The sequence below is a fragment of the Dermacentor silvarum genome, chromosome 9, assembly GCF_013339745.2.
Source record: "Dermacentor silvarum isolate Dsil-2018 chromosome 9, BIME_Dsil_1.4, whole genome shotgun sequence".
In the NCBI taxonomy this organism is placed as follows: domain Eukaryota; kingdom Metazoa; phylum Arthropoda; class Arachnida; order Ixodida; family Ixodidae; genus Dermacentor; species Dermacentor silvarum.
The window spans coordinates 123473532-123483531 of NC_051162.1; positions in this window are offsets into that span (position 1 = coordinate 123473532).

Sequence of the window (10000 nt, forward strand, 5' to 3'; positions counted from 1 at the left end):
TAGAAATAGTTTACGAAGAAATTCTAAACGCAGTGCCCTTGCGTGTACTTTACGTATAAACTCACATTCTGCTGTATTACCTTGTCTTCATCGCGCAGGTGACACGCTTACACAATGCTCCCACCGCGAACTCCGGCAAATCAACTTTAACATTTCGTTAAACAGCGACCGACAATTTATGTTCTGCAACCTCAATCGGTTCATGATTATCTGTGGTGTTGTATCTTCATTGCGTTGACGAAGTAACCTAGCCTGCTTGATTTAATCAGTTATGCTATACACGTTCATCATTCTAGCATTTTGTATACATCTCACTAATCTTATTTTCTTAGCCCGCGAATACACGCAAAATTTGTGTGTATTCTTTCACACTCAGAAAAAAAAAAAAACATTTTGTGTAGCCCGTGTTGAGCAACAGACAGCTGTAGCGGGAGTTTTTCATGTTGTGTTCTACAATTTTCTCATTTACACTTTTCATCTAATGTAATATTTGAGAGTTGAATAATTAAGACTAATATGTAATTATGGCAGTCTGCAAAAAATATCTGAGTATCTCTAAGCGACGGCAACAACATTACCTTGGCTCTGGCCAGCTACGTGGCATTAGCATATTATTAAAGTTTGGCCAATAAGTTCAGCCATTCCTTCTGGTATTATTATTGCTTCTGGTATTAACACCATATACTAACTAATGATTTTTGTCGGTGCCTTTCCCGTTATTAATGTGCAACTACGCGTTAAATATACGCGTAGTTTTCTATACGTTTTCTACGCGTTTTCTATAGCCTAGTTATGTCTTGCTTACTCTGTAATTCTATTGAGTACGTTTACTGTGCGAAATTTTGTGTTGAATGAGCTGTACGCGTTCAAAAGCGTTCAGTTTGTTCCTTATCCACATTGTAACATTACATTACTGTATATTAGCACACTTCTGACCGTATATATTTTGTATGTAGTCTATGATTGTATAAGTTATTTTGATTGTACTCTCCCCCCCTTACACAATGCCTCTAGGGGCGTGTACGGTATATATATATATATCTATATATATATATTATATATATATATAGATAGAGAGAGAGAGAGAGAGAACAATCAGAAGCACAACTTCGCGGTTTATGTTCGCGGGCTTCTGATTTTTCGAAATACGCTTGGCTCATTGAAAAATCCAGTTAATATATATATATATATATATTATATATATACATATATATGTATATATATAACATATTTCTCGATTACGGGTGCAAAGCATCATGAATGTTCGATAACAAACTTGAAGTTACGAGTACAATGCCCCGCTGGAAACAAGCAATAACAGCACTGTTTCATAGATCTAGGCAGGTGAAACAAGAAAGTGCGCTTTGAAATATAAAACGGTAAATCGTTGCGACAGCACCGAAAACGAAACAAAGGAAAGCTAAACTCATCACGCCTGAATATACGCACACAATCAAATACTGAAAGCCTGTCTACTCGGTGCTATTGAATATTTAGTTTCATCAGTTTCGTCTATGGAAAATGCTGCAATCATTTCACCGAAATGACTGATTCCACCTTAGTCGTCTGATTTTCAGCACCGTTGGGTTTGGTAATTCTACCGCTCTATTGTTCTTTTGTAGGGCGTATCTAGTTAGGGCGTATGCCCTTTTGTCTTCTAACCTATACAGGAAGAAATAAAAAACGACAGACGTATGAAATAGCAGAGTTTTCGTAATGTAATACCTTCTAATTAACGCAATCTTACAGCGAAGGTATTCCACAGGAAGGCTTCTTATATTTATGATATCAATAAGCAACGAGATGAGCGGCCTTATTATAGCCGTTGGGAAATAAACGAAGAAAATGTGATCAAATCTAATTGTTCGCTAATGCTGAGCAGTCAGTATAGTTAGCGGTTCAATCTTGCAAAATATTTCCACCAAGAATGAATGCTATTGTTCGAGAGTCTAAAGGCATTGTTCGTCAAAGCAGCTAGGACGACAAAAAGGGAAAACAAATCTTTGTTGAAGTCCCATTGAGTTGCTCTTTAAGTAAACAAAAGTTTTTATAAGTTCTTGCGTAATATCTTTTTGGCGTTCGTATTCAACTAATCAGCTAAGCAAAATTTTGTGAACTGTTAGATGATCGCTTAGTTCATATACCGCCTCTTTCTAGGATGACTGCCTCAGGTAAGTGAACATAGCGTTGCAAACAGAGCAACAACAACATGAAAAAAATATATATATATTTCTTTTTGACGAATTGATATGACAGTGGTAGACAAGGTATATGTAAATTGGTAGCATAGCTTCCATAGAAGCCCACATGTAAAAAAAAAAAAAAAATGGCGGCTCGTTGCAACCGTCGCCACCTATGTATCGTGGGGACAACTAACAGTAAGCCAAAAAAGTGACGTCACAACCGGAAATGACAGTGACGTCAAGATATTAGGCTGCTTGGCGCGAATGTTTGAATTTCTTCAGCGTCCGGCATTTCGACCGCAATGCCGGCAGTTATTTTTCTTTTGAAGCTGAGGCGAGCTTGCGACTCGCCTCAGTTGAATGAAGCGTGTCATTAAACTATAGGAGTGGTGTATGTGTTAATGTCATCATAATTAGGCTGTTATTGACGGCAATTGCTCCAGTAGGTTCCTTAGGGCGATGAGCAATTAGGATGGAAATAATGACAGCTCCACAGAGGCTACAAGCAAATTTCACTTTTATTCGTCTAGAATAATGCAACCAATATAACCGCCCAAGCAAAGCTTGTTTCAATGGATAAAGAGTACTACGGCCAGCACAAAGACAGACAGACAGACAAGAAACTTTATTTTGTCCTAAGGGAATACTTTGTATAGTCGCGGGCCGCACCTGCACCGGGGACGGAAGACCATGATCTTCAGCCCTTTCGCAGGCCCTTTGGACAGCCCGAAGCTGGACTTGAAGGTCTTCGCTCTTGACGGCTTCTTCCCAGTCTTCTTGCCTGGCCAGCACACAGTCGTAATGTATATAGGGGCATGCGAAATAGCAACATGCGAAACCCTTTTACAGAATCATTCGCATTTCCGTCGACACCATGTGTTCATATCCAACAGTTATGAGACAAGAAAAAAAAATTAAATTATGTGGTTTTACGCGCCAAAACCCCCATCTGCTTATGAGACACGCTGTAGTGGGGGACTCCGGAAATTTGGACCACCTGGGGTTCTTTAACGTGCACCTAAATCTAAGTTTACGGGTGTTTTCGCATTTCGCCCCCATCGAAATGCGGCCGCCGTGGCCGGGATTCGATCTCGCGACCTCGTGCTCAGCAGCCCAACACCATAGCCAGTGAGCAACCACGGCGGGTAGACAAGACAACATTGCTCCACATCATCATTTAGAAAATATTTGACTTACTAATTTTGCTTCCCGACGGACACTCAGAGCCTGTGTTACGGAGAGTGAACGAACATTGCGCGACGTTTCTTCGCGGAGCGTTCCGCATTTATCATCACGACGAGACACAGCGCGTCGAATGCCGCAGCGTAAACTTGCGCGATAACAAGAAACCTGCACTCACATCTTTCGCCAATGAATGCCGTGCGCTAGGCCGCGCAAAATTTGAAGTGAAGCGCACGCCACGCTTTGAACAAATACGAAAAGAAATTAAAAAAAATAATCTCGGATGAAACCACCACAATCTAGTGAGCAACGCCATTCCGCGTGACATAATAGCTGGTTTGCACAGTCTTGCCAAGTCTTGCGCCAGAATCACTGGTTGGTAGGTGTCACCAAGAACAAACTAATAAATTGTGAAATAGGAACAAAATTAACATTTGTTGTTTTATTATCGCAAAAATATTCGAAACGGAATATTTACTCGTATGACAGTATTCCGATCAAACTTTTCAAACATTTTTTTTTTCACTTAGGTTTCCTTGACGGCAATTGCTCCAGTAGGTTCCTTAGGGCGATGAGCAATTAGGATGGAAATAAATGACAGCTCCACAGAGGCTACAAGCAAATTTCACTTTTATTCGTCTAGAATAATGCAACCAATATAACCGCCCAAGCAAAGCTTGTTTGTCCCCCACTCACCTAGTCGCGCTTCAATCGTGCACCACTAACTGCTATCTCTGGCGATAGGTTTTGACACGCTTTTCGTTCCAAGCTTCGCGACCTATTTAGATGGACCTTGGTGGTAGACACCAGACTTTGAGCGATAGATCACCAATGTGATTACGATTCAACAAATTTTAACTAATAGGTGTTCTCAAAGTGATTTCAGGGTGATATGTTACGACTGCAGATTTAAAGTCAGGCAGTACTCAAAGCATAACGAAATTGCTAAAAAGTCACTGCCTCGTACAAAATGTGAAAAAAAAAAATTTGCGTTCTCCAAATATCCGGCGAAATGCATTCATGTTCGAGTCGGCAATTTTTTGGGGCAGTTCTTTTTCACTGCGTGAAAACACATTACCTCGAACAGCACTGTACTTCGCAGATGTCTTGGAGTCCCCAATTCTTGAAGCTTTTCCAAGGCTTAAAGTTCCCATTATAAGGCAGTTTTACAGCGTAAGCTCCAATACCCGTTCCAATACCCGTTTCCAATACCCGTTTCGGTTGGCGACGTTGTCCGCCGGCGCCGCCGCCACCGGTGTTCGTCGCAGCTATCGCCAGGAATGAGAAAAAAAAAAACAGTTCCCGCCTGGGTCGAACGCGGGCCCTCTGCGCGGGAGTCAGCTACTCAACCACTGCACTACGCCAGCGCTCGGTTAGCGGTTGTGGAATCATGTCCTTTACACGCGTCCTAGCGTGCGAGGAGTCGCGTAATGTGAGATGCGCACACACATGGCATTGCGAGATGCGCGCAATGTGAGATACACTCACACTTTGCATTGCAGTTGCATATTATAGCACTATGTGGCATGTCATGTGGCATGTCGGGTTCAGCAGACCGCTTTGCAGAGAGCAGCACAAGTCGCAGCTCGCCGTCGACGTCGGGAGGACAGTTCAGTTTGTTCTCGTGAGAGACTTCGCCGAGTCGACCCTCTATTGCGTGGTGACAGGAAAATGGCGCTCCTGTGGAGTCGCTCCTCCACCTTACGCTATGAGTGTGCTGCCTGTGCCGCGCAGGCCTGTGACTTTTTGTTGCGATTAGCAATTATATGGACACTCCAGGCGCATGTTTGCCGTCGCCGTCGTCGTCATCGTCGTCGCTGTGCTGTTCCGTATAAAGTACAAACACGATAACATCGTCGCCGCGCGCCGTATACACAGTGTGTGAGAGTGAAAGCTTGCGAGGGTCAGCTGACGAACGCGGCGCAATGTCGCCCGCGCGAGGGAGAAAGGCGGGGCGGAAGCGCGCCGCCTTCTGTGGCGCGCGAGGCCCGGGTGAGAGGCGAGCCAAGGAAGGGGGAGAGGGCACGTTCTACTCCGGCGGCGGCTACTGCTTACGGCGCGCACGCGCGGGCGCCGTATCTTGACAGCGATCTGCGACGTGCACACTCCGCGCCCGCGCGGGCCTCATCTTCAAAGCGATCTGCGATGTGGACAAAGTACGCCCAGTGCCGGTAGCTTCTTATGCGGAGTGCTTCAGACGTTCGCGTTGAAGCGAGGAAGACAGCACGAAGGTCAATTCGTTCGCTTCTGCTGCCATGCTTCCTGACTGTAGCATCTCGACAGCGAGTTTCCGCGGTCATTGAGCGAGATGTGTTCATGTTTACCTGTACACGCGTGACACCATGCTTGTTAATTTACTTAGTAAGTAAATGCTTGCAGGTTTATACGGCCGGTAAAACTAATGTATTCCTCTAGCTGTCTACTAATTTGCTGTCGCAATCGATGCTTCGCCTTCTGGGTGAAACTGCGATATTTTTTTAGTACTCGCTCACTTTTATTTCTCATTTACAACGTGCCCACTAAAGCCATTACTTATAAATTAGAGAACTTTTGGTAGTCAGTAATTGCATTTGTGATTATGCAGAACTAAAGCATTGGCATTAGCCTATCTGCTTTCTGGCGCGCGTGAGCAGGAGATTTCTATTAATGAAAAGTAGAGATCAACCTGATTCCATAAGCGCACACTCAATGACGCTGACCAATTTTTTCGTCCCAAATACCTAACCAAGATGTAATTATAAACTTGCGTATGCGTGGATGGCACGGGCGTCCTTGAGTGCAAAAAGGCACTTTAGTGCTCCTGAATTTCAAAGTAAAAAAAAGTAATCAAGCATCGAAAGTTTCACTGATCCGCGGTGAGTACTGTTAATCACTAGTAAGCTTGAAAGTAGTGTTTCACGGAAAGCCACTTGATCGGTTGGCCATGATCTAGTTAGTGAGTATAGTTCGCACGATAGAGCATACAGCTGATTTGAGTGTGATAAGAAGCACTTTCTCGGGGGCTGTCACTGAGCCAAGCCAAGCCAAGCATTCTCTTTGAATTAAGCATCGATGAATGAACAGAGCGCTTCGTGATGCTGTGTCGTTCTAGCCGCTGCTTTAAGTGTGATAAGGATGGTTCGTTCACTTAACCAAAGTACACGTTCACTAAACAGAAAGAGGGCTCTCAAATTAACGTAAGCTCATGGTCTCACTTCAGTACGTCGGAAGAGGAGGGAGAGGGTGGATTTTGATGGGATGGAATGCAAAGAAGCAAGACCCCGTGTACAATATACTGGACATTGCCTTCCGTCTTCTCAATATTAACTCGGAAGTCATTACGTAATATATTTATCATAGTCATGAAGACAGATGCACGCCGTACTGTGTCGAAGTGCTTTATCTACATTTCTCCCGCCACCTTTCGAGAAAATAGACGCTAATTTCATCTAGAACGCTGTGTCGTCGCGAACAACAATTTATTCAACCGTGTGGTTTGTTTCGAATAACCCGACATCCCATGAAAAACCAGGATGCAGCGATTACACATGGCAACGCGCCACACGATGTTACATCTTTCACCTCCATATTTAGGCAAAGAAAAGTAGGGAGAGGGAAAGAGTTTATTAGAAACGCAGAGAGATCGGCTTGAGCAAGCATGCTCTGCCCTGCTACTCCGCACATGCGAAAAAAAAGAGTGATGAAAGATGATGATGAGGACAGGAAGAAGGGATTAATATATACACTAACACAGTGTTTTTTTTTTTTAAAGACTGGCATCCAGTTCGGGGATCTTCAGGTTGTCCAGAGCAGCCCTTGCAGCTGAGACGGTTATCTGAAGAGACGGTTATCTTGTCCACGTAATTGGACAGGCGGCTGTTGAGATCTAACCATTGCATTAAAAGAAAAAAAAATTGGAATTTCTAGTTCGTAACGTACCAGTCAGCAATGATGAGAGACGTGAACAGCAGTTACGTGCACCAGTTGTCTTCGGAGTCTGAGGAGGAAATAGTTTCGCATTTTTGTCAAAGAAACCCGAATGGTGAGCAATATAATCCGTGCCTATCCATTGCGACGTCTCACCTAACGCCTGTGCTGCGCAGTATCACCATCACCGTCATCGTCATTAATCAAATATTATTAATAATATTATAATCATTTCTATTATCAACTTGATAATCTTCTTTCACTCATTTTTCGTCCACTGCAGGAAAGCCGTTCATATCGATTCTCACATATCGCTATCTTGCGTTTCCCGATATCATATAACATGCCAGCAAAAACCTACTCGATCCAATCACAGCACCTTATGTTTTTGCCTTGACAGCAGGGGCTGATTTGGTGCGATGAGATTATGATATTACAATTAGGTTGCAATCAAGCTCCAGTATTCAATTAATTAATTACTTAAATAATGTATTTATCAACCAGCTATTCAAGTCAATGACGCAAATACCGCTGTCCACTTATTTTCCAAGATAACTGCTTTCACATATTTCACTCCATTGTTGGCAGTCCATATTTCACTCCATCTCTTCCACTATGTTGAAAAACATAAGGTATTTGTGGCAGAACAACTTAAGGCAGCCACGAAGGCTGTTCCGACCAAAAAACGCGCAATTGCGATTGGGGCGGGTTCGGCAAAAGCTAAAATAAGCCACTGCATAACAGAATCTGATAGCTCGGACGCGGAAACGTCACGGGCATAAAACAAGATTGGGCAACATGGCTAATCAAGCTAGGAAACCACAACGAATAACAAATTCAGAACAATTGGAGATCTGGCAATGGAACTGCCGCTCCTTCTCCAGGAAAGCGGCAGCGCTCCGACAGTTTATCAAAAACTTCGAAATCGCTCCGGACGTGATATGTCTGCAGGAGGTCGGAGCCAAGCCGGCCAAAATGCAGGGATACTACACCCTGAGCGATCCCCAAAATTCGAAGGTCGCCACGCTGGTGAGCAAGTCTATAAACGCTCAATTATTAACACTTCCACAAATTGAGGGAGATACTCATTGCAGGCTACTTTCCTGTCCGACATGCAGGCTACTTTCCTGTCCGATACGATGCAGGCTACTTTCCTGTCCAAACAAGATGGCGGCTGAGCAGGATGCTCGGAAAGCGGACAGGAAGGTCGTCTGCGCACAAGAAAACGTGGACGTGCTTTCCTACGCCCTTAATGTTAGTCACATCGTGCTTTTTAGATGTTCGCAGGGGCAAGGACTTAAAATACATAAATAATGAGTGCTTTTCCCAACTTTCTTTTTGTCGCCGCGAGGTGGCGTCTCGTCGCAATAAATCATCATCATCATCATCATCATCATCGTTGGAAAGAAAGGGAGGGGAAGTTGGAATGCTGATACATCAGGGGGCCAAGTGGGAAAGAGTAAATTCAAAGTGTCAAGAGCACCTCTGGCGATCAGGCACAGTCAGTGGAAAGAAAACTTGGATGGGAGTGACGTATTTACGGACAGGGAAGAATTGCAAAGAAATGAATGAAGAGTTAGTGAAATGCCTAAGTGCGGATATTAAGAGCTTCGGAATGGAGGGCGAAATTATCCTGTTAAGTGACATGAATGCCCACATACAGGATCTAGATGGTTATACCGACAACAACGAGAGGTTAATGCTAGATCTGTGCGAGCAACATGCCCCCGTTATCGTGAACACGGGGCCAAAATGTGATGGCCAGATCACATGGGAAGGCGGAAATAGACAATCGGCCATCGATTACTGTCTGATGACAGAAGGAATTTATGATAAGTTGAAAGAAATGGTCATTGACGAGGAAGGGGATAGCAGCTAGGGAGTGACCATAAACGCATCATTTTGAAAATGGGATATGTAGTTGGGAAAGAGAGCAAGAAACGAAGAATGTCCAGTGCGAATTTGAACGATTAACAAATAGCAAATATAGCCAGAAGAGTCGAGAAATAACTTGACAAATAGCCAAGCAAGGAGTGGGAATGTGATTAGCTTGTAAGTGTAATGACGAAAGAAATGGGAGATGGAAGGATCATGCTTGTTGGAAAGGAAAAAGGAAGCCGAAAAGCTGGTGGAACAGGGAGATACGGGAGGCGATCGACGAACCAAAGAAAGCATCACGAGAACACAGACAGGCAAAAAATTCACAGTTGCCGCAGGATGAAATAGACAGAAAATGGAAAATGCACTGCGGGAAAAAAAACATGGTTCAAATATTAGTTCAAGCAAAGATTAAACGTGAAAGTGAACGTTGGTTGTCAGAATTACGTGCGAAAAAAAAAAGGCCGCACCTAGAATATTTTGGAACCACATTAACGTATTACGCAGGAAGTTGGGAACAGTACAGCAACATATATCCTTGACGAAGATGGAAATAAATTGGAAGGGGGCGCGGCATTAAATTATGTTCGAAAAATAACAGCCGAATCATTTCAGGACAATGGCGAGGTGGTTTCTGAGGAAACAAATAGAATGAACCAAAACCAGACGGAGAAGGAGTTGGTCCGGATTAATTTCAACTGGCAGAAAGCTGAAGAGAAAATTCCTAAGCGCACAGCCACAGGTTTAGACGAAGTTTCTGTTAGACTGATTAATGAGCTAGGACGAAAAAGTAAGGAAGCTGTGTTGAAAGCAGTAGCAAAATGCTTACAACATAGGCGAATACCAAACAG